Raw genomic sequence first — 25,441 nt, 5'->3', positions numbered from 1 at the left:
CCAGGTGGAGAGAGAACCGGGGCCAACAGCCAGCACCCTGGTGCCCGGTCCACCCTTCTCTCCACTACACTTGGGCCGCCTTCCAAGACAAGAGTTCGTATTGGCTGTGCAGTGAAGCCTGATGCCACAGGCCTGAAGATAAAGTGTTGCTTCAGTTTTCATTCTTCTTCCACCCTGCCTCCATTTCTGTCTTTTTTCTGTCTCCTCCACATCTCACCTTCACATAAAACCTGCCTGCCCATGTTCCCTCCAGAAACTCGCAGGTTTGTCTCTGATCAGCGTTCGCCTTTGTCCCATCAGATACCAGATTTCTAACATAACAATTAGGCAAACACTGTTTAAAATGAGCACCCAGAAATGGGTACCTGAAGTGAACAGAGCCCCAGCTCTGTATCCTGGGGAGGGTGGGAGGAGGCGAGACTGGGGTTGTTAGTGAAATAGCCTTGCAGTAAGTAGCCGTACCAAGAAGGACAATCCAAAAACTGTAAAAAGTGGGAGCCCTTTTTTCCTACAGACAAAATGTTTTTCTAAAAGTCAGTGTAAACACGGAGAGGTTAAATCTAACCAGATGCTGAGAAAGAACAACCAACACAAAGGACATTTTCTTACATTTCCAAAGACCAGGCTTTCTGTTTGAGTCCAAGTGACCGATGCCTATAACAGCCTCAGGTTACAAAGTGCTGATCAGCAGAAAGTCTCCTGTTTGGGAATGACGAGGCCCACATGTGCATTCCAGGGGCTCCTGCAAGTTCCGCAGCGCTCAGGAGGTGGGTGGGAGGGAAGCAATGTGACAGATAGGCAAGAAGTATTTAGAAAGTCCTGATCAGATGAAAGTCATGCTGCAGCTGCCGCCTCACACGCCTGCATCACGGGGGTGGGGAGAGGCCTTTTACTGGGAGAGCTAACAAGACAGCCATGGAGGAGGGTCATTAATCAGTTCAAACCCCCCGGCTTCCCAGTGGGATCCCAAAGAACCCGAATCCATTTCAGACACATCACCTACCTTACAGAGGAGAAAACCATCCAAATTCTCGCAGTTGCTCATTTGAGTCATTTTTGTCCCGTCTGCCTTGCCTTTACAATGTGATATTATCTTTCAGACAAGCTTTTTCAAACAGTGATGAATAGGAGGTCAAAGATAATTAAGGGGCCTACATCAGTTGGAAGTTTCGTTCAACTTTTTTATGTACAGTTTGACTCCTCACATTCACACATCAATTCCTCAGTGCTTCCTATCTGAGAAATATTGTGATTCAGTTCATATATTTCTATTCACTGAATGCATTAATCATCGAAGAATGAAATATAGATGGGACGTTTCCTTCCTTATGCCACCATTCTATCGACAGATACAAATTAGCCACTTCCTTTTTCAAAGGTATTGTTTCTTTCTGTCCCTTTCTGAAAATGGAAGGGACTTTAGTTACCGCAATGACCTTGTAACAATCATCTCTGAGAAAAGAGAAGAAAAAAGGTAAACCAGCCGTCAGGCAGCCATAAACAAACACGCCAGGGATGTTGCTCTCAGCCATAACCTGGCCACCATCCTCTCCCAAGGCATCTTCAGCTCCTCGGCCAGCTGATCTGGAACACCTCTGAGTTCAGGGGCACTTTTCTGGCACCTGAAAATTGGGGGACCACACCAAAAGTGACCAGAACCATGGGAAAGACATTCTTAGGAAAGAAACACACAAATTAACATTTGATACCATTTGGCAAGTATTACTGAATAATCGTGGTGAAAACACTCAAGCCTTGCTAAGATGAGAGTGGCACTGCATCCTGATCGCAGCCCTGGATGAAACACTATCGGGATGGGATAGAGGTTGTTTACATAAATCTGGAGCATGTCCTAGTTTCCTATTGCCATGTAGCAAATTACCACACATTTGGTGGCTGGAACAACACCTGCTCATTAGCTCCTGCGTCCACAGGCCGGAAGTCGGGCTCTCTGCTCAGGATAGTCCGAGGCTGAAAGAGAGGTGCTGGCCAGGCTGAGTTCTTCTCTGAAAGCTCAGGTGGAAAATTCCACTTCCAAGCTCATTCAGGTTACTGGCCACATTCAATCCCTTGCAGCTATAGTACTGAGGTCTGTCTCTCCTTGCTGGCTGTCCGCCAGAGGCTGCACTCAGCTCCAAAACATCACCCCCAGCACAAGCCACATGGCCATCTCGTCTTCAATGACAGCAATAGAGGGTCCCTCATGTCCCTTTCACATTTCGAATCTCCTTCTTCAGGAAGAGCCTTAATTCCTTTTAAGGGGTTGATTAGGTTGGACCCAGACAAGATAATCATATCTTGAAGTCAACTGTGCCAGAACAAAGCCCGAACAAGGAAAGACTGTCCCCTCACAGTCACAATTCTGAGAGTTACACGGGGCATGCACACCTGGCGGCTGGGATGTTGAGCCATCTTAGGATTCTGCCTACCACCGTTTGCACTAGAATATTCCTACATTCTCCTGTGTAGCTTAAGGATAGAATATAACAATTAGCATATCCCTAACTCAAAACGAGGCCCAACTAAGACTCCAGGTGGAAAAAAACGGCTGAAATTAGTAAAAGCATAGTAACTGAGATCTCTCAAGTTACTGAGGCACCTTCTCACTGCTCTATACCAAATTTGTTACGGCAGCTAAGACAGTCACTTTGCCTTCAGAGCACGTCTTCCAATGATGAAAGCAAACCGCAAATATTTAGGTGGGTCCTGTGGAACAGGAATTCTAGGAAACGCAAAGCTTCTTAAGAAACGTAAGCCTTCTTAGGGGGAAATGTCACTGAGATAAAACAGAAGACAAGTGCACGGTGTTTGATGATGGAATGTAGCACAAAGGTTACTAGGGAGAGACCATGGAGAGCACCAGGGGCCAGAGCAAAAAAGTAAGGCTTCCTCAGAGGGAGTCTGGGCCGGCCTAGGTCATGCTAAGGTAAGATGAGGTTTGCACAGTTGCAAAGGAGGAATGCAGCTGGGGGGACAGAAAGGAGGAAAGTCTGTCAGGGGCAGACACAGAAAAGAAACAGGTCTGCCTGAACTTCAGACCTCTGGAGGGCATGGACATCAGTGAACTGGAAACACTGAAGTACAATTAAGAAGAGAGGATATAAGGCTTTAAAACTGGTTTACATTTCAGTTTACTGGAAACATTCCTTAAGGTGAAGCATGATGATGGTACCCATAAGCAGTACATGACTAAACCTTAGTGTGCCCCAGGTCTGCCCAGGCTGGGTGAAGGAAGAGAGCTAGGAGCAATCACAGAGCAGGCACTCCATGAAAGAGTTTTCTGTTTCCTACCACCTAGGGCACTTACGAACACTTCTCCCCACCGGAGCAGCAGCCCAAAGGATCTTGAATATAGAATTACCTTTCAGCCAAGGTTTTAACCCAGATTACCAGCCTAGGCAATGGTCCAAATGGTATGTTATGATGTGAACTTCCTTCACAGCATAAAAAAACAAAATGCATATCTTGCAAAGAACCTAATAGACTGACCCCATTAGTTATGGCTGCAATTTCTGCCATTCTAATCATTCTAAAGCTTTCTTGTTTCTTCCTTACTTTATTCTTCTAAAAAAATAGAACCAATTAACCTCTAAGAAAACAAATGCTCCCATTAGCAGAACAGACAGCTTTCTGCCTTACAGGAGATTAGCTGCACGTCACAGAAGCACCCATATAGCTGTAAGACAAGGGTTTTCTCACACATATCATTGTGCTTAAGAAAGCAGACCCAAGAGACTATATTACAATTTTCCTCTATTCTCAAATGTTTCCTATTGATGGATGATTTTAGATGCTAGTTTTCTTGTTTAGATCAGCTAATGCAACACAAACCTTCTTTTCACATGCTGTCCCAAAAGAATGTTCCCACAATTCCCTCCACTGTCTCTTAAAGAGGCATTTCATTATCATTATCATCGTGGTATTTCTGAATAATCGCATAGAGCCCAAGCAGGATACTGGGAAACATCCACTATATACAACAATCTGTTATAAAATCCCAGCAGCTCTCAAAAATAGACAATAAACCATGTGCAACAAGCAGCAGAAGTTACATTTTCATGCATGCTGTACCCACAAAGCACAGACTTCTCACTGAGATGGGGTCCCATTCCCCCTCAATGCTCCTAGATTAACAGATTAAGAGTTATGGGATATGTGAATGGGAATATGTTTCTGACAGCTTTTGTCAGTAGGATTACAGGGAAGCAGTAAACTGATATCAAAACTTGAGAGATTACAGTTTGGCAAGAGACCCTTGCTATAATTCATGCATTCTGTAGGGAGGAGAAACTGAGAAAGCTAAATGAGACCCAGGGTGAATGAAAGAACAGAATTAGCAAAAGTCTTAGGCACTGATCCAAGTGGCTGCCATTAAACTCTTCCAGAGCCCAACGGTTCATTAGAATAATTATTATTCACACACTGAAAATGAAAGGCAGGCAGGAGGATATAAATGATAATTGCATTGGCAAAAACAAGAAGAGCAACTTTGGCCATGTGGATTTGAGAAAAACCCAAGCCTCAAATCCCTCCCACATAGAGAGGGCCAGGCCATACATCTTACTGTAATCATGGCTACACAGAGTTAAACCCCTCTGGCCACAACTGTACTAACTGCACATACTTAGGTTGGTTATTACCAGGAGTGGGTTTTGTGCAATGTGGCAACTGCAACCACCAATGTAAAGAAATGAGGCTTGGCAGCTATCCGTTGGGATTCCTGCTTGGTCTGACCTCCTACACACACTTTAGCCCAGACATTAATAAACTGGAAGACACTGCGCCATGAAGCTTCACTCCACATGGACAGCAGAACACTAACACGGCCCTCATATTCCACCACCTCATGTTCTGGGATCACGGCGCACAGTAAATTGGTGTCTTTTAGAAGTATCATTCGAAGTTGCCTGGGGTACCTGAATAGTGAAGGTTAAAATACGCACAGCAGGGAAAAGAAGGAACAGGCTCTACTGCTTCTTTAGCCAGAGAAATAAAAGAGAGGGGTTGAACATTTACCGTGATCAGTCAACCAAAAAGCAACCATTGAATATTTATGTCAAAACCACAATGCTAGGTGCAGTTCAGCAGAAATGAACAAGATACTTCAAGACCCGCCATGTTTGGTCTGCCCTTCAAATGTTTCAGTACTTGCTTCCTTCCACTACAACCATCACAGAAATAATAGTTTACTGGCACTTCTGCGCCAAGCACCGTACCTGCACCTTTAAAAAAGTCCTACCATTTAATCCTCATAACCCTGTGAGGCAGATATTATTGGCTCCATTTTACAGATGAAGAAACTAAAGCTTAAGGAAATGGCAGAGCCAGCACTGAAACCAGTTCTGCCAGATTCCCAGTCTATTACCACCCTCCTCACCTTCAACTGGAAAACTGATTCTCTTCAAAGCACACTCACCTCTGCACAGCATGCCTCCATCCTCAACTTCACCTGTCAAATCCTACTCACTCTTACAATTCCTGGCAAAATGCCATCTTCTGCATCAAGTCTTCCCTGTTTCCTAAAATTAAACACCATAGCTCTGTATTTTACAAACGTTCCCTGTATTTGGGCCACTTGTCACTTAGGCCCCCAGAAGAATGTAAATTTCCTGAGGACAGGAAACTATCCAATGAACTCAAAAAGAGTCTGGAGGCTTTGGCTAGAAATAATTGATAAAGATTTATTCAAAGGTCTTAGGGTTTGCATATGGGGGACACAACTAGGGAAAAGCCCAGGAGTGTTCTGAATAAGGAAGAAAAGTTGAGAGTTCTTATAGTAAAAATTTGATTCTTGAGAATAATCAGTCCTGCATTCTTAGCTCCAGGGCTGGTCCAGGATGGCTATCAGCCGGAGCTCAGGCACTCAGGCAGTTAGGATGATGGAGCCAGATGGTCTGAGCACGTCAGTCCTTCTGGGGGTAATCAGAAGGTTATCTGGAGGTTTGACATGCATGCAGGCATTGACGCTGGAATGAAAAGTTCGAAAGTTTATGTTCCCAAGCTAGTCAAAAGGATCGTTTCCTCACACCTCAACCTACTTGAGTTTAGTAATTTAGCGGCTTGACTACAGTGACTCCAGTTTATTTCTTCACTCTGTTCCTCAAACCCTGTCTCGCTCATCTTACTCTGCACTTTACTTCCCACGATGTTGCATGCAGCCGCTGCTGCACGTCACGGTGCGTGAATACAGAGACTCGGACCTCAGAGGGAACTGTCTTCCCCCACCTTTTGTCTTCGGCTGAAGATGATCCTTAAGGTGGTAGCTTTAGCCATTTTAAAGAAGTCCTCGGTTTTCCTGGGTCTCTCCCCTGTATGCATGTTATTAAACTTTTGTTTCTCTCCTGTTAATCTTTTATCACAGGAATATCTCAACAAGAACCCAGAAGGATAGAGGGAAAATTATGTATTGTCCCCTATGGAGCACTAGGCTATACCATTTAGTCTAGGTGTGAAGTAGACTATTATACCATCTAGATTTGTGTAAATGAACCCTATGATGTTCACACAATGACAAAACCCCCTAGCAATGCATTTCGCAGAACACACCTGTCATTAGGCTGTACATGACTGTGTGTGTGTGTGTGCTGATTCATTCCAGGCATCACCCTGGGTATTTACATCGAACTTGCTTATCTCTCACCATCACCTCTGAGGTATGTGCTATTATTGTTCCCATTTTATAGTTCAAGGCACCTGAAGCTCAGAAATTGAGCTGCTGATGGTCATACAGCAAGTAAGAGGGGGTTCAAAGCCAGGCAGGCTGCCTTCAAAGCACTTGAAACTACATCAGTATGGCCTGAGAGCCTGGAAAAGCTCCTTCTAGTCAACCTTTTATGAACCACAGAATGATACGTGTGTGTCAGTTATCAGGCGAGTGCATTTCACCACAGGGGTCACCATCTCCCAAGGTCAGAAGTAGCTGGAGAAGCAGTTCTGCCATGCACTCAGGCCCCAGCCACTGTGCAGAAACACACAAGGAAAGGAAAGAGGATTCTAAGGGGTGTGGGGAGTGCAGAAAGCAAGAGAAAAAAGAATCTGAGAAGAGATGCATTTCCAGCACTGACTGCTATAGTGGCTTTCTTGTATTTCTCACACAGAAGGAACAAGTCTAACCTAAAGATTACAGATTACAGTTGAGCAGCCTACAGCAGTCTCTCATTCTTGCTCATGCAAAAAGCAAAGATTAGCAAGCCTCCTTTCTTATTTACTCTGGCAAAGCTATAAAAACCAGTCGCAGAGAAAAATCAACCAAAGCTCACACAGAGGATGCAGAGAAAAGGCATCAGAGATAAAGACAGGATGCAGTTTGTAGTCCTGACTGCTTAGGACCACGTGACTGCCACATCAGGGATTCCTGTCACTGCCTCACGCACACATGACTGTGTCCTTTCCCCCCAAACAAGCCCCAAAACTTGATAGGAAGGGCTAGAGACGAAAAAGTATTTTCTGAACCCCGACCTACTACTATGTGTAAAGAACTAGCAAGCCGTTTTGACCAACTTAATTACTCTAAACGGTCTTCTGGGATGAGAGAACACGTCCAAAGTCATTCCTTCATCTTACTTAGAAGAGAAGGCCAAAGAGGTTTATCACCCAGATATTTAAGTTCAGTCTCAAGAAAAAGTAAATTATCTGTTGATTTGCTGATAGAACACTATTATCTTTTTCTGAGCAGAAAAAAAAAAAACTTTTTAAAGCCAGTAATATTTTCGTCCTCGGGGAAACTAGCATTTATGATGCCATAGCCTACCCTGAGCAGGGCGTTTGCCGGCAGTTTCACTCAGCGTAGTATTTCTGAGACTCCCGTCTCCCGAGGCATTTTACCTGCACTCACATTCCTTCATGTGCACTTCTCTGCAGCTTGAAATTTGGGACAAATGTTCAAACCATCAGCCACAGTGGCACCAACACAAAATATCTATCTTCCTTATTTTTTTATTGTTGTTCAAATTTTTTCCTTGTTTTCTAACAATCCATGAGGAAATTATGAATAGTTTCCCCAGCCAGGTGGACAACACACCCACTGTCACCTCTTTAGACAATAATATTTCTGTAAGTGCAACAAATGGCACGGCACTCTAAAATCAAGCTTTCATAAATTTAAAGTAACATATTATTTAATGCCATTTTCTCCTCCTCTGATAAAAATTGGTCACTGCTTTCTCTTGAGCTTTTTCTTATGGTCTAGATTTCTCTCCTACTAAATGTTTTCCTTTTTTAGGATACTGTGCTCTTCTCTCCATTCCATATTATTGTGTAGCTGAACTAATCCACCTTCAAGAAAATTAGCACGTGCTTGCGTGCGCGCGTGCGCGCGCACACACACACACACACACACACACACGGCTCCTTCAGCTATTACAGTCCACAGCTAAAAATCCTCCAGGGCTTCCAACCCCGTTGCTGCTTTAAATGACAGGCCTCACTATGTCTCTGGGCTTCAGTTGTATCATCTGTCACACAGAAGAGGGGAGAGGGCTTGTGGAGAAAGGGTACGTGAACAATCTCTAGTTCTTAAACTACGGGATTCTATTCCTCACAATGGGGTAAGAGCAGAAAAGGTGCCAGAGCCTACATTAGAGTGGCTGTCAGGCTTCAAACGAAACCTTACAGAAGTATTCAGTCATCAAAACAGAAGCATAAAATACTCAAGCCAAATGGAAAGACAAAACAGACAGGGGAATGGATCCAAATGCAAGTCAAATAACGGGTTACTCTGTCTGAGAAGCACTACTTAGTACAGTTCTACAACCACAAAACCAGCCTGTTATCTAGCAGAAAGCAAAACAACCGAGCTGCCCCTATGGGCCTGGACCACTGCGACACAGAAGGCTGAGAGTGGCGGGAGGTCACTGTCACTAGACTATCCCCACACCAAGAGATCTCATGATTCTAGCCCACACCTGAACTTGAGGGTCTCCAATTTTGTTCATTTTTATGATAAGCCTTAGTTTCTATGTTAACACAAGTACAGGAAGTGAAAAATGATTGTGATGGATACAGTCAAAACTTATGTGTCCAAACAGGTATTTTTTAGACCTAGAAAGATTCCAGAGCTCCAAATTAGAAAAGCAGAAAAGATTGGATGGGGGCGGGGGGAAGAAGCAGATTCTGTTTCCCCCAGTACAAGAAACCAGAGCTCTCTAACTACGGGGGTGTACAACACATCCTTACCCTGTTAAAACAAATAAACAAACAAACAAACACCCATATACCCAATACCCAGCCCAACAAACAGAACTCTATCAAAAGCTCTGAAGCCCCAAAGTACCCCACCTGGTGGCATCCCTCTCCCTCATGCCCACCACCAGAGCAAAGACTATCCTGAATCCTCATTAAACCATTAGTTACCTTACATTCCACCTGCAGCACACACAGGCCTGACCTCAAAAATGGAAGTGCCCACTTCCTTCTCCACGCCATCTATCTGGAAACCCACTGCTCCTCTCTAGAGGGAAATGAATGAGGACACAGAGGGTAGCAGAGCTACTCAAAAGGAGTAGTGGAAATGTGCTCGGGGTCCCTTAGGGCCTCCCCAGGAAGCTCTTCCAACCACGTATCTGTGAGGCTGGATCTGTTTCACAGACTGACCGCCACCAAAACAGCACACTGCAGCAGAGAGAATGAGAGCAGGGCTGAAGACCCAGCTGTCTTCTATGAAGTCAGACATGAAAAAAATTCACAAAATTGTAAAACAATGCATATCTCACTAATGTTTTATTTTGAAACATTAAATTATTTTTTAAAAATATGTCATAAAACTTATTTATGCTAATATGAAATGAGATTATTCTTAAGGAATTAATAATAAACATTTTAAACCTATAATAATAATAATAATAATAATAATAATAATAATAATAATGGAAGTGCACTGAAGTAACAACAGAATCCACGGGAATGGCTAAGTACTTTGTTTGGGTATAAAGTATACCCGACTAACCAAAAACGTCCCAAAAGGACCCTGTCTCAGGAAGCACTTGGAGCTGGCAGAGGGGGTGTTCCAATGGTGTTCTGCCTTGTCTGCAGGGTATTGGTTACCCTTTAGTCCACAGGCTGGAGGTGCACACAGAAGCAACCTATGCTGTGTTCCATGAGCTTAACAAGGGCTCACCTTGTTTACAAAAGGTGCCTCACATAAATATCCAATTGCACTGAGGACCCAAGTTAATTCTGATTCACTCCATCTGCAGCCCAGCTCCAAAACTGTTAGGATTTTTATCACCACCAGGTAGTCAGTGACCACGGTTCTAAAACATAAGATCAGAGATGGGAAGGGAGTTTGGGTTTTCAAACCACCTATCTGGAACGCCTCCATTGTACTGTCCTTGGGTTTGTAGTATCAGCAAAAAAAGTTAGGGGAGCCCTGATCAGTGTGGCTCAGTTGGATGAGTGTCACCCAACAAAGTGAAAGGTTGCTGGCTCAATACCTGGGCAGGGCACATGCCCCGGTTGTGGGTTTGGTCCAGGTAGGGGCACATGTGAAAGATAGCAGATTGACATTTCTCTCCTCCCTCTCCCTCCCTTTCCCACTCTCTAAAAATAAATAAATCAAACCTCAAAAATAAAAAAGCCAGGGGATCTGCCTCCAGATCCGAGTTTGTGGGACATAAGCAGGTCACTTACTCTCCTGAGTCTCAGCTTCCTTCTCTGTAAAATGCAAGAGCTGGATGAGATGACTGCTTTACAAGTCCTTCCTTCTCAACAATCTACGAAAGCCCCAAGCAACAGAAACCTCGAGTGGTGTTCACTTGCCTCCACAGCACTGAGTACACAGAATAAGGGTTCCCATGGGTTACCGAGCTGTAAACAGTCAACAAGTAGCTAAGGGTCACTGCAAAGAGGAAGAGGGCAGCAGGCAGAAGAAGTAAAAAGAGTCATCATGTGACATCCAGGATGTTTCAGTCTAGATTTCAATCACTATGGGCAGAACTTACAAACACCATCAACACTAAAAGAGCAAGGACCCAATTCTTGAGATTTAAATGAAGGAACTACATCTGAATGATCAGGAGAAGGCGGCCATGGTGGGAAAGGACAGACCGACAGCCAGAAGCAGCACTCCTGAGGCTCAAAGAAACCCCGCTTCTCTGCAGAACACAGAAGTACCTTTAACTACAGGGGCAGGTACAGTGACATCAACTCCCCCAAACTGTCAAGGATAAGAACATGAAGATGCCCAGGGAGTACCCTGAAATAAGCACCAGGGCCACCAGTCTGCAAATAGCCACTTATTGCTTTAAATCTATGAAACTAGCTAACACTCATACGGTTCTTCTTATGTGCCAGGCACTATTTTAAGTGTTGTACATGCATCAAAGTTTACAACCTCACAACCTGGGAAGATAGTTATTATTATCCTCATTTCACAGATGTAGAAATTAAGTCACAGAGGTATAAACTTGTCCAAGGTCTCAGGACCAGTAAGTAACAAAACCTGAGTTTTTAAACCCACTTGAACACTGAAATTGCATCGGTGATTCACCTCAGCATTTCTCCCATGTAAACGAACTTTAGTTCTGGTCGTGTTGGCCTGGTATGTGCCACGTGCTCACTAAAGTGGAAGGTTACGTTTGGGACGCGCAGATAAACGACCTGCTGCGCTGGGGAGGGCACTGTGGAGGAGGAAGCCGCAGGGAGATGGTCATGCTCTGAGGCTCAGCCTGCAGGCCACTCCCCCACTGTCTGCTCTGCGCGCCACCTCACACACGTCTCTGAGCACACGCTGACGAGGTCCAGCCGACCCCCTCGCACCGGAGGCGCATGCAGGTTACTCAGTGTCCTACTGGAGGGGAACTGCTGGAGGGGAACTGCTGGAGTGCAAGGCCCGAGCTCGGAAGGACAGGATGGCCCATTCTTCACCCTGGCAGAGAAGGAAGGAAAGCGGGAGTGGGAAGGCAAGGACCCCAGGAGGGAAGGGGCTTGATTTTTTTTTAAGAGTTTCAAATGTAGAATCTTGTAGAAGTTTCTCACGTCCGTGAGAAGCAGAGGCTTTGCAGGGCTGGGGTTAAAGCCTAACGGGCACAATCCTCGACTTCAAGGACTCACTGCCACTCACTGTCGTCACACGTCACACATGTTTTATTTTCAAAATGTGGAGCAGCTACATTCAGAAAGAACTGAATTCCAATCCTGGCACCATTTACTTTTACCAGTTCAGTGACTTGGGGCACGTAATTTAACTTCTTGGGCCTGCTCTCTTATCTGTAAAATGGCATAATAAGAGCACCGACTCATACATTTATTGACAAAATAATGCCTATAAAGCACTTAGGCACGGTGCCTGCTGTGGAGTGTCCAATATTACTTATTATTTTCAAAAGGAGAACATTACTTTGACTTATTATGAGCCTGGAGATAACCCAATTGAAATGAGGTAAAATGAGATCTCTCGCCCAAAACAATCAACTTCTGACTCTGTTTAAAGACCCTATTGCTAATTCAAGGGCTCCCTCGTTTATCCTCCATCTAGCACAGCGTGTACTCAAATGCTAATTACAAGTTAGGTGTCAATTATCTTATAAATGTCTCTTCAGATCACAAAGCATGAATCGCCTGTGCCTCTCTAAAGGACTGGATTTTGGAGCTCTGTTCCTTTTCATGCCCTGGATTCCGAGTCCTTCTCTTTCTGTCTCCACTTTGACTTGTTTCAAAATTTATCAGTCAGGACACCTCCTCCCACAGGAAAAATGGACTCTGTTCCTTAACAGTTGCTACATTCTTGTTTCCACTAAATCACTGAGCAAAAGACAACAACACCTGTAAAATGACTGTAAAACAATTCAGTGATCTTCAGTGAAGAGTGAACTGGTTTTTTAAAAAAGGCATCAAAACACAAACCAAAAAGAAGATGGCCCATTTAAAACTTCTCCATAAAGAGATACCAAAAACAGAAGTAAAGCTACATGGCAGAATGGGTGAAAATGATTTGCACATGAGGTCGACATAGTCCAATTGTGGGTAGAGGAAGGGAAAGCAGAAATGTGAACAGGTTATTCACAGGGAAATAAATACAAATGGCCAATAACCAGATGAGAAGATGTCCCATCTCATTATAATCATAGTAAGTTGGATAGCTTAACCATGTAGAGGTTGCTGAATCTTGGGGAGTCATTTTTAAATCAGAATTACTTTGAAAAGTAATTTTCCTCCCTACATGTTAAAAGGCCTATTTTTTAAAAAGACTTTATTTATTTACTTTTACAGAGGGGGGAAGAGAGGGAGAAAGACAGTCAGAGAAACATCAGTGCGTGAGAGATCACACATCTCACATGCCCCCAACCAGTGACCTGGCCCGCAACCCAGGCGTGTGCCCTGACTGGGAATCCAACCAGCGACCCTTTGGTTCACAGGCTGTGCTCAACCCACTGAGCCACACCAGCCAGGGATAAAAGGCCTATTTTTTAAAGGGCCAGGTGGAGCTGGACAGAAACTCACTGTGACAACCGCTTGACATTTTATACCGAGACCCTCATGGGCTCATTCTGATCTATGATGACCCCACGACAACATGCCTCTCACCAAGGATCTCCTCCATCCCTCCCCAGAAGAGGGGCAGAGGCCCAGTTCCTACTCCATGGATGGGAAATGCCCAGGGTGCTAGAGGATCACCACCATCTTTGCACAAAGAGGTGCTCTGTGTGGTGGCTGCTCCACCGTCCTGTCCCGTCAGCCCACAGGAGGAACAGCAAGGCTTCCAGGGGATACTCTTTCAGAAGGAAGCAGCACCAAAAGCACCCCAAATCAAAAGGAGTGGGGGACCATACCAATAAACACATTCTGCATTAAAAAAAAAGATGCACAGTGTATCACTGAATAGCCCCCCAAGTTATGTGCATTTTAAGGTAGTTTTCTTTTCCCCAATTTCCTAAGCAAATACTATCCTTCTAAGAAGCTCATAAAAGTCTTGGCATATTCGTAAGTGTTGTACTGCACCCAGACTAGATTGAAAGACGATAATTAAGAAGTATGTAGCTATAACACCCACTACAACATTCTGTTCCACAACAATGAATACCATGATTTAAATTTTAAAAATAATTAGTTTAAAAATAATTTATTTTTGAGGTAAGTTTAGTTTAAAAATAAATTTTAACAATAATTAGTATGTTGGCCTTCCACCAACATACATCTCAGACAGGCCCTTGTGAAACCTAGAGTTCTATTTTTAAATTCAGTATTTAACTACCAATATTTTAAGTGATAGGCTTGGAAAAAATCTCTCTGTAATTAATACAAAATATAAAAGAGTGTGAATTGTATTATAAGCACTGGCTACAAGTCAGTCAGGAGTAAAAATTTCAACTCTGCCACTTTTGGGCTGAATGACTCTGGGGCAGGCTTCTCTCCAGTCTGCTGATTTTTAACTGTAAAGTGAGGATAACATCTATTACCATAGGTCTGTTACAGTTGCAACCCAGATTACAGAAAGCACCTGGTGTAGTCTTGCCAACATTAAGCAATTTCATAATAGGTAATATTTAAAATGTTTTTCTCTATCATTTTCATGTCAATTCTGCTAGCCATTTAAGTATGTTCATGTAAGATATACATATAGCTATCATATATAAACTTCTAAAATGTAAATACTTTGTCTTCCCCTGAATCTTAGATCTTCACTTCCACCAAATGCAGACATCTTTGAATAACCATTTTGCATACTATCATTTCTAGAACTTTCAGCAAACATGTTGGCAGCTCTCTGGAAAGCAGTAGGTAATGAACATGAAAATACTGAAAGCAGCTCATTAATTTTCACACAGAATAGTTTCAAGAGTCATCGCTAAACACATAATTGCAATAAACAGGAAGAATAAGCAAGGGGAAGGCCCTGAATACCGCATCGAGAAGAGTACCTTTCTGTAACATTGACTGTCACTGCAATATTTCCGACAGACGGGAGTAAGTTGTATTACACCCTGTCAACTCCAGTGGATATGGTCTGAGACGAGAAACAGGATGGAACTGAAATTAAAGTCTTCAGGTCCTGGATGGGGAGCTCAGTTGGTCAGAGCATTGCCTCAATATGCCAAGGTTGCGGGTTTGGTCCCCAGTCAGGGTACACACAAGAATCAAGCGATGAATGCATAAAGAAGTAGAACAAAAAATTGATGTGTTTTTTCCTCTCCCTCCCCCCATGCTTTCTCTTCCTTCTCTCACTTTCTCTAAAATCAATAAAATAATTTTAAAAAACAAAATTAAAATCTTCAGCCCATTGTGTTTGTCGTCACTTTTCAGCCCTCCAGAGTTCCCTCTGTTGTGTGTTCAACCATTAAATGATAATAACTGAGAATTCCTCTGAGGATGTTACACCGCCATAATTTTTACTAGTTAAGTCTTTCTACATAGGCAGAAATCTGGGCCTGTTACTGTATGGCTATTTTTGAAGCATTTATTGAGGAGCTCCTTTGGGTCAGGAACTATTCTTTGCTGAATTTAAGATACAAAAGTGAGGGCCCTGACTGGTGTAGCTCAGTGGATTGAGTGCGGGCTGTGAACCAAAGGGTCACCAGTTCAATTCCCAATCAGGGCACATGTCTGGGTTGCAGGTCAGGTCCCCAGTGGGGGCCTGGTGAGAGGCAACCACACATTGATGTTTCTCTCCCTCTCTTTCTCCCTCCCTTCCCCTTTCTCTATTAATAAATAAATAAAATTTTAAAAAGATACAAAAGTGAGTAAGGCATGAAAACTATCATGGATGCAGCAAGATATCTGCTTATTACAGGAGACTAAGATATATGGGAATTCAGAAAACTAGTCCTCCTCCCACCTTGGTGAGGGGAAAGCTAGAGGCCTGGAGAGTCTTGAGGGGTGAATGAGTAGGTGCAGGGAGTGAGAAGAGGCCGGGAGAAAAGCATTTACGTGATGCAAAGGCAGGAGTGAGAAAGAAGGGCACATGCACGCAGCCCTCCAGCAGCAAAGGGTATTATGGAAAGAAAGGTGTCCAGTCACAGATGGGCGTGCACCCCATCCTGGGGAGGTGAGCTTTTATCCTGAAGAGAACCAGGTATGGAAAGGCCTTTCTGCAGAAATAAATTAAGGGGGGAGCAGAGTCAGCCTCTCCAATACCTTTATCCTCTAGAAAATCTTCTATCCTAATAACAGGGCCCTTGAGTCATACAGGTTGTAAACGAATATGAAGTGGTTATTAAGAGCTAGAGTAAGCACTCAAATTTTAAACTAGTAGTCAAAAGGGGTCTAAAATGTCACAATTCCTAACTAACCTTCTGGTTCCAAGTAGTACAGAATAGTCTCGTTGCCAAATTGCTGTTTGTGGTGGCTCTTTAGTTGTGTTTGTTCAGCTGTGGTACACTCGGACCTTTATGAACCATGTAATGGGTGGAGTCTGGCTTTCTCCTATGGATTGGATTTTGGATGGATTTTTTTCTAATTTCTTAAGAAAAATGAGCATGCATACTTTTATTATGAGTTCCCTTTATGCTTAAAATAAAAATGATTTATTTGATTTGGTTAGGGGTCTGAAATAAGATTCAGAAGTCATAACATTTCTCAAATAAATTTTTCCCTATCAGAATTAAGCTCAAATGTCTTTTATTTTAAACTTATAATCTCCAAAATATGAAAATGGCACATCTACAGAAGCCAGTTTAACAAAGCCAATATTCAGTGGATTCAATTTGGAAAATTAGCAGAAGAAAAGGTCTGAAGTTTACAACACTGTTTTCTGTGGGTCCACCCGCAACTCCCTGCTCCCTCCCCAAGGTCACCACTGCCAACTCAGAGTTAGGATTCAATTACAATAACAGGGCAACGTTTTTATGAGTCTCAGATACTCAATAAGAGGTGTAATGTTAATATAACTGCATATTAAAGTGTTGTGCATTGACCAAGACTCCCATTCGAACTTGCTTCTGTTGGCCTGAAAAATCAGAAACAAATCCAGCATCTGACTCTCACCGGGTAGTGTTTTCTTCAAGGCAAGGGAGGCTTTTCGAGCCAAACATAACATGTGGAAGGAGGACTGTTCCACGTGTGCACACAGAGCTTTCAATTCCACATTTCTCAGTGAAAGCGCCCCAACATACCACCATGTTTGCAAGGGAGAAGCTGAGAAGGGCTGAGCGACCAGTGGCCATGCAGAACGCCAAGCACGGCTTTAAAAGAATAGAAAGATACTCCTCACTACGCATTTGCTCAAGCTACTATCATGAATCATATGAAACTACCATTTTTGTAGTTCAGAAACAACTAAGGTCAACTACTTCATGTGGTTCAACCTACTGGCAGGAAATACTGCAGAATTAAAGGTAATTTCACCACATTTTTTCGTGATGATCTAACTGGATTATTTGTGTCTTAAAAACATGAATATTAGGCTTTTGAACCAATGCCACCCTAATAAATTCAATAAAAAACAATATATTTTTTAAAAGAGTAGGCTTTTGGAAGTTAGGGTATCAAAATTCATACAAGAACAAGCTTTTTCAATAAAAGTGTTCTAACAATTAGAACAAAGCTAAATCAACCTCCTAAGAAGGTGTTTTCTAAATATTATGTTTACTATATATCTGCTCTTTTGTTTTTCCAAGACTCTTTAATTGTCACAAGATTTTCCTGGAAAATACATTTTTCTACAGGCATGAAGAGAGGGGGACACGGGGAGGGTGCTGGGCCCCTGCTGGACGGGGAGGTTAAGGAGAAATTCAAGCCTCAGCTGAACTCCCTGGGCCTCAATTTCCTCATTTCAGAGAAAGGGCCTGGGTCAGATGACCTCTAGAAAGTCCCTCCTGGCTCTGGCACTAACTATTTATTGGAATTTGGGTAACAGACCATATTCCACCTATATCCACTTGCATTTTATATCATTCTCCTGCCAGCTCATAAATAATTTCACAGTCAGTAAGGAACAGCCATTAACTGTCACTGGACCTCAACCAAAAAGAAAAAACCCAACCCCCTTCACTATATATACAGCACATGCTTTTGCAGAGGGGGCGCTGGCATGGGCTAGCACCCGCTCAAGAATCCCCCACTCACTCTGCTTTGGGTCCTATGTAATTGGATAACCCTCAACTTTGGATCTTCTTCTCCCAGCCTGATCTCCTACAGGTCAAACCTGTTTGGAGATATCCTGTTGTGGAAACAATTAAATAGTTTTAATGGTACCCTCATACAATCTGTATATTCTCATCACAGAGTTCACACAACTGCTTTACTTCTGTATTAAAAAAAAGCACATTCTCCATAAAAGGTGCTTTAGGTGTTCAAATGTTAACACATTCTAAAAGGCATACCAAAAAATACATTTAAATGTTTCTTTATTCAAATACAAGAAAAGTAAATGAGTTATTTCCAGTGGAAATCAGATTGCGAATTGGCAGTCTCGGCCCACAAACATGTTTATGTGGCCCACACAGTATTTTAAAAATATTTGATCTAGTTGCCAACATTTTCAGATGGGAAAATATCACTTCAAACTCTAAATGTCCATCTTCTCTTGAAAAATGGAAAACCACGGCACCACTAAGGTCCTCACTTCACCAGCCAGGGCCAACTGGGCCCGGGCTTGCCCACTCACAGCGGTCTGAAGATCTGAGCATTGCCTGTTTCCGTACTTTTCTCCCTCCGATAGACAAGTCAGATGATGCTCACCCTGGTCACAGATGGTTTCTGTATTTCTCTCCCTTACCATCTTAGCGTTCCATAAATAATTCAATCCAGAACCTAACTGAGGCCTTCCAAAGCTGTGTGATAAACCATTAATCATGAACTTTTTTTTTCTTCAGATTTTATTTATTTATTTCTAGAGGGGAAGGGAGAGAAAACGAGAGGGAAAGAAACATCAATGTGTGGTTGCCTCTCACATGCCCCCAACTGGGGACCTGGCTTGCAACCCAGGCATGTGCCCTGACTGGAAATCGAACAGATGACCTTTGGGTTCACAGGTTGGCACTCAATCCACTAAGCCACACTAGCCAGGGCATGTCATGAACTTATATTTCTAGGTAAAACTTATATTACTAGGTAAACATATTTCTTATTAATGTTATGGCTATATCAAGTTAAGCATTTTTCTAATCGTAACAAAGTAAGCATTAATTGAAATCTAGATGATATAAATTTTTTATTTTTTCCAAGATGTAGTATTGCTGGATTTAAATTTGATCTATTATAAAAAGCTTTTCAAAGTCTATGCGTAATACAGTTAAAAAACACAGCTACTCATACTAATTTTGTGCCCTCTTTGCCAAAAATAGTTGCTGTTTCCTAATCAGGTTACAGTCATTTCAAAAGCCTTAATAGTTTCTTGTCTCTACCTTGTATGAAAGAGACAGAGCAACTGACTTAACAAAACATCTTCCTAAACCTTATTCTTGGCCCTATCATGGATTCAAATATCTCTTGTCAACTGGACATAAGAAGGCTTATTTCCTGGGAGTATTATTAGCAAAAATGGCACAAATCTTGAGTTGTGGAGACATTAATACGTAGGGTGTTAACCAATCTCCATGAACCACGGAATCAAAGCAAATGGAAGTAAGCTGCTGTAAGATGGTAAGATGAGACATAGCTCTGTCCTCTTTCCCAAGACCGTGGTTAACACAAGGCGGAGGAAACACAAAGGGCAGACACTAGGAGACTTGACAATGGGAAAGATACAGCACTCCGTTGCAACTGGAGGCCTGCCATTGTTTGGAATGTTGCTGAAATTTTTAATAGCTCTTCTTCTAAAGCGTATTATCTTTTCCATCAACAGGACAGCTGAGCCAAGGTCTGGGAGCATTTCTGATGATACAAGATCCTTTGACCATCCCAAATTCATTCCCCTTAATACCTGAGATTCTAAGTATAGCGTTCCAAATTTAGAATATACATATTCTGCACTCTATCATAAAGAAGAAAATCATTATTAGCTCTTAAATTCAACTACAAAAGCAAAGCAACAATTTTGCTTTATGTTGTGAAGGAAAAGTGCACTTCTAAATATCATTGATGCAAGTGTTCTTTTCCTTCAATGTATCCACATGACCAAAATGTGCTTGCTACAAGAGCTTCTTTTATAAACAGAAATACAGAAAACAAATGTGCATTTTCTATGATAATCTCCACCGGTAATATGCATAAATTCTCAGCTTAAAAGATATCATTTGATAAGTGACTTCTTTGTACCAATTACCAAAAAGTTCTCTCTAACACAAATAATCCACAATACCTCAAGTAGACTTAGAAATAACATCTCTCCTCTTAAAGTGGCCAGAAGAATATACTGTGTAAAAACTAGGTAGGAGTGACTTAGTGCTGCAAGTTTTAGCTCAGCCAGTCAATCAGTCAGGCAAGAGTGTGCAGTGACAGATGGCCCCGGGGCCATGCAACGTGTGCTCAAATCAGCTACTACTCTCTGGAAGTAAGTGTTTCAAGGAGAATGGGTTAAAACGGATTCTCAACCTGCTTCCACCTTCTACAATTCCTGTGACTCAACAGCACTGCTGGCATTCAGGAAAGCTCAATGATAAATACTGAACATGGTGACTGTTTAAATTATCCATGAACCCAAAGTTCAACACAAGCACAGGTATGCAAGGCCTGGCACAGTGACCGCTCCATCTCCGAGCCCAACTTGGCTTCTTATCATGAGGATGATGGCGATGAATGATTTCAAGCACAGAGACTATCACTCATCTCTATACTCATTACCCATTGTCAAAACATAACTTGTACCATCCATGTACTGAACCTCAAGTCCTTTTTTTAATGACAAATACATGTGAAGACCCCTGAGGACCTCTCCGTGGTGCCATTGCCCTCCTTCCCCCAGCTCACCAGCTTGGGGGACAGAAGTGGGGAGGAGCAGGAGGTTGGAGAGAAAGGGGAATAAATGACATAACATTGCATTGGGTGGGGATATAAAGTACAGCGTAGGGAATATAGTCAATAATGTTGTAATAACTGTATGGTATTAGATGGGTACTAGATTTATGGGAGTAATCACTTTGTAAGGTATACAAATGTCTAAACATGCGATGACCAGTGAGGCTCAGTTGGTTGGGCATTGTCCCATAAAGCGAAAGATCACCGGTTTGATTTCTGGTCAGGGCACGTGCCTGGGTTGCAGGCCCCAGCTGCGGCATCTTTGAGAGGCAGCTGATCAATGTTTTCTCCACATTGATGTTTCTCTCCCTTTCTTCCTCCCTCCCTTCCCTCCCCACAAAATAAATAAATTTGTTAAAAAGAGAAAATGTCTAATCACACTATGATTACCTGAAACTAATATAATGTCAACAGCAATGAAAAAATTAATTTTTTAAAATTAAAAAAAATTGGGCTAGATGATATGATAGGCTCCATTGTAACACTCTCTCTACTCATGTATGTTTGAAATTTTCCTTAATAAAAAAACCTTTTCTAAAAACATAAGAGAGCGAGAGAAGAAAAGAGATGAACATCAGCTTCTCAACACTCCTAGACTATACTCCTAAAGCTTCAGTATCCATAATGGTAGCCACTAGCCACATGTGGTTATTTAAATTTAAATGCAAATTAATTTAAATTAAACAAGATAAGAAATTAATTCTACAATTGCATCAGCCACATTTCAGGCATCCAATAGCCATATATGGTTAGTGGCTCCCATACTGGACAAGGCAGTATAGTAAAACGTTCCCATGACCACAGAGAGTTCTCTCTGACAGCGCTGCTCCACAGGTAGGGTGGTGTCTCCATCTGGTAAGCAGAGGATATAACCAAGAGTCAGAAGGCTTGGCCTCAAGACCATCACTTTTTATCCTAGGTGAGTGTGAATCCAGATTCATCAAATAGGCGCTGCAGGGGTTGGGTCAAGAATCTAATGAAACTACCTCAGGGTTACTGTGAAGACAAACTTTTACCCACTGAAATCCAGTCACAGAAAAAAGGTGTGAAATTGCACGTCAATTAGGACATTACTGCAGTGTTTGCAATGAATTTAGTGGCAAAACCAATTAGCAGCCATATTCCAAATGCATATTTAAAGACCAAAAAAGAAAAACCCCACCTGAAAAATGCTTCCAGTTTCAGTTTCAGAAATAGAGAAGTCACACATTTCAGCTTCCAATTTGTTAAGTTTTCTCCTCCTACTTTTTTTATTTTGGAATAGAAAAGCAACAATCTACTTGGTTTTTTAACACTTAATTTCTCATGGTTGAGATTGAAAATTAAACCAAAGTGCTGTTGGAGGATTATCCAAGGATAGCCAGAACGAACCATTTGGGCCAAAAAGTCAAGGCCCATAAATACCAAAGTGCAGCTTCCTGACTATGAAGACTGTGGTCCAAGCTTTCATCTGTTTCCCAGGTAGATTGTGCACATCTTTGAGTAATCCGTATCTTATGTCTGCATGTGCCTTCACGTGTATCAGAATAACCTTGGCTTTCCAAAATGAGATTATTTTGCTGTCCAAAATCATATTCTGGACTAAGAAAATTTATAAAACAGGCAATGTTTTTAGTGTCCTTTCGTCTCTCTATAATCAGAAAAAAACCCCTAGTAACCATTTACATTAAGTATAAAAGAAGTTAAATATGTCAAGTGAGTTAACTTGCCAAAGATCTCTGTATCTCAATTCAGGAGAAACCAGTAACCCCCAACTTCTTTCCCCCACCTACCCATGCAGGGACACCTAGGTACACACAATGCTTCTCAACCAGAGGCCCGTGTTTTAGAATACCGGGATGGGGAAGCAGACAGTGGGAGGAGTGGCTGTTCTCTCACCTATGGGTCCCTCTAATCCAAAGCTATTAGGAGCAGGGGGTTAAATAATTTTTCTATCTAAAAAGGTATTTAAAGACTGAGATTTTTAAAACAATACTTATAGCCTAAACATTTTATTTCACCTTAAAACATATAAACATACATTCATCCACCAACTTTTTGACAAAGGCCAAGGTTATTGTCCTCATAATGAATTTGAGGAACTCCAGCTAGAGGTGTCTTTCTAGCACAAACCCGTAGGCATCATCCATGATTTCCAGTTCGTCTCTTTCAAGTAAACCCAGAATTTAAAGCACCTTAAGGGAAACTAAATGCAAACTCTTTCAATCCTTACTTTCCCCTCCAACTTTGTACAATTATTTTGACCATATTACATTCACAGCAGTTTTATGTAGCAGAATTCTCACCTTTAGTAAATATTTTCAAAGCATCTAATTAGAAGCAACTTTATTTTTGCACTTATATTTCATAGATTATTAAATTCTCCCATTATGCTGATTACTACAACTGGTACTTGAAAGTATGGAAACGAACAGTTAACCCAGTAGCAGGGGTACCCACTTACTGATCCAGTTGGTATGGGGGACCAGTTAGTAGGGGGGATCTGGATCAGGCAGTACTGATCGCACGTGTGTCCTAAAATAAAACACCGGTGCACCAGTCCAAGGCACCTGGAGTGCCGTGGGTGATCGGGATGCTCTGAAGAGGAATGGAGTGCACGTAAGAATCTGGCAGAGATTTTGAAAACATTCCCTCCCAATTCTGATACAAATTTTCAGTTTCTTTTAGTGTGCCCTTTTTATCCCTGCCCTAAACTGAAAGAATATACTTTTAATGGTAGCCTAGGAAGAAAGAAAGTTGGGGTTACCTTTATAACACTTCTCAAGTTACATTCTAAAGAGGGAAGAGGAGGAGAATAAAATGGGCCCTATTTATGAACTCTGAACCAAATTCCTCATTTCACAATCTTAAGAGACAGTGGAGGGCTGGGTAGTGGTGAGAAAGGCCTGACAAGACCCTCCCAATCATGGAAGTTGAGCATTATCTTAGTCTCAGGCTTTTTTAGTCAACTAAATTGTAGGCTTCTTGGCAGCACGATCTAGGTCTTATACTTACGTATTTCCAACCACGTGGGGCACCTGGCTAGAGACACTGAAGGTTCTAAAAGATCTGATTGGCTGATGATGCACCATCAGGAACTAGGCTGCTAACACTTCCCAGGTGAGAATGACAAACACGACTAGGTAACTCACTCCTGAGTCAAGACTTATTCCAAGATTTTGACCCTTAGTGAGAGAGAGATCCATATGCCCCAAAAGATGTTGGTTCTCGTTTTGGCGGGAGAATGGGAAGAAATTCTTTAGACATCCTCACTCATGTGTGGTGTTGGCTGGGGCTCAGTGTTTGCTGACTTAGTGAGTGGGAAATAGGAAAACCCATTGAGGCATAAAAATAGAAGCTCTTCAAGAGTATTTAGTAATATTAAGCAGTATCCCAGACTCCACAATATATCTATCTAAATGTCTATTGCATAAAGTCCCTGAGAGTCCTTATCACCTCAACATTGACTGGGTTATGAACTCCAATTCAGATTTGGATTTTCCTCCACCCAGCTAAAAGCCAGCTTTGCAATAGCAGCTAGAGGCAGCAATTTAATTATTTCAAATTAGTCATTTCAATGGCTAAAACTTTATCTTAATTCCATTTTCAGCTTTGAGATCATAAATTACCTTGGAATTCTGGTTTCTGAATGGGGCAAATCTGATTGCCAACAAGTAAAAGATTTATTTAGAGGGTTCAGAGATAAAATTGTTCAACTGTGGACCTTCCAACAACATTCCCAGGGAAGATGTGATTAAGAGGTTGATTGAGGATTGAAAAGGCTTTGAAGACAAAGAGATATGTAACAGATACACAATTAAATCATTCCATCAGGTACAGGTACAGTCTCAGATTACACCCACCCAATGTGCTCGCGCGTGCGCGCACACACACACACACACCAAGTCTCAAAGAATGGAGCAAAGGTGACAAATCTGGGGAGAATTGAAGAATAAATCAGTTCGGTTCATACAACTTCTCAATTGCTATTAGAAACCTCCTCTGGACTAGGATCATACAAAGTAAAGGGATGACTTAAACAATCTTCCAAGAACTCTCAAGCAGTGACTTAAGTTAACCTGGGCCCTTCAAACTGCTCCGTGTGCCCTGACTGATGTGGCTCAGTGGGTTGGGTGTTGTCAGGGCACACGCCTGGGTGGCAGGTTCGGTCCCTGGTCAGGGAGCGTATGAGAGGCAGCCGATCAATATTTCTTTCCCTCTTCCTCCCTCCGTTCCCCTCTCTCTAAAAATAAATTTTAAAAATCTTTTAAAAAATTGTTCAATATTAGTTAATTAATGTTGTTTCAAGAATCATGACCTCATTTTTTCTCATCTATGCAGACAGTATAAGCCCAGACTTTTTCTGATTTTTGTTTTCAAAACAGTTTTAAGCTTTGGGACAACTTCATAGCTCATGTATCAGAAACATATTTTCTCTATATACTCTGTATCTAATTTCTAAAATATATACTATGTAATTGATTTGAAATAGGTAAGGTAAGTAAGTTACAGACCAAACCAGGCACTAGGCACTCAGAAACAAGCACTTTCATCCTGAGAAGAATATGAGAGTTCCATTCCAAGGCACTAGTAATGAAAAGTATAGAAAATTTTAGGTGATGTTTCCTTTTCT

General features: G+C 42.1%; 1 protein-coding gene across 4 annotated transcripts in view; it reads right to left on the bottom strand.

Moving 5' to 3' along the window:
* The window catches only part of SEPTIN11 (septin 11), a 90,113-nt gene that overhangs the window by 54,599 nt on the left and 10,073 nt on the right, over nt 1-25,441 (bottom strand). Inside the window, exon 1 of one of the 4 annotated variants that reach the window (XM_036022541.1) lies at nt 3,314-3,319. The exons of the other annotated variants lie outside the window; for them this stretch is intronic. The gene's annotated coding sequence lies outside the window, so the exon portion shown is untranslated. Of the gene's footprint in view, nt 1-3,313; nt 3,320-25,441 lie in introns of those variants that run through there. 4 annotated transcript variants of the gene reach the window in all.

Source organism: Phyllostomus discolor, chromosome 1 (genome assembly GCF_004126475.2).
Source record: "Phyllostomus discolor isolate MPI-MPIP mPhyDis1 chromosome 1, mPhyDis1.pri.v3, whole genome shotgun sequence".
In the NCBI taxonomy this organism is placed as follows: domain Eukaryota; kingdom Metazoa; phylum Chordata; class Mammalia; order Chiroptera; family Phyllostomidae; genus Phyllostomus; species Phyllostomus discolor.
The sequence above is the reverse complement of the archived record's forward strand: the minus strand, read 5'-3'. Positions and strand labels throughout refer to the sequence as shown.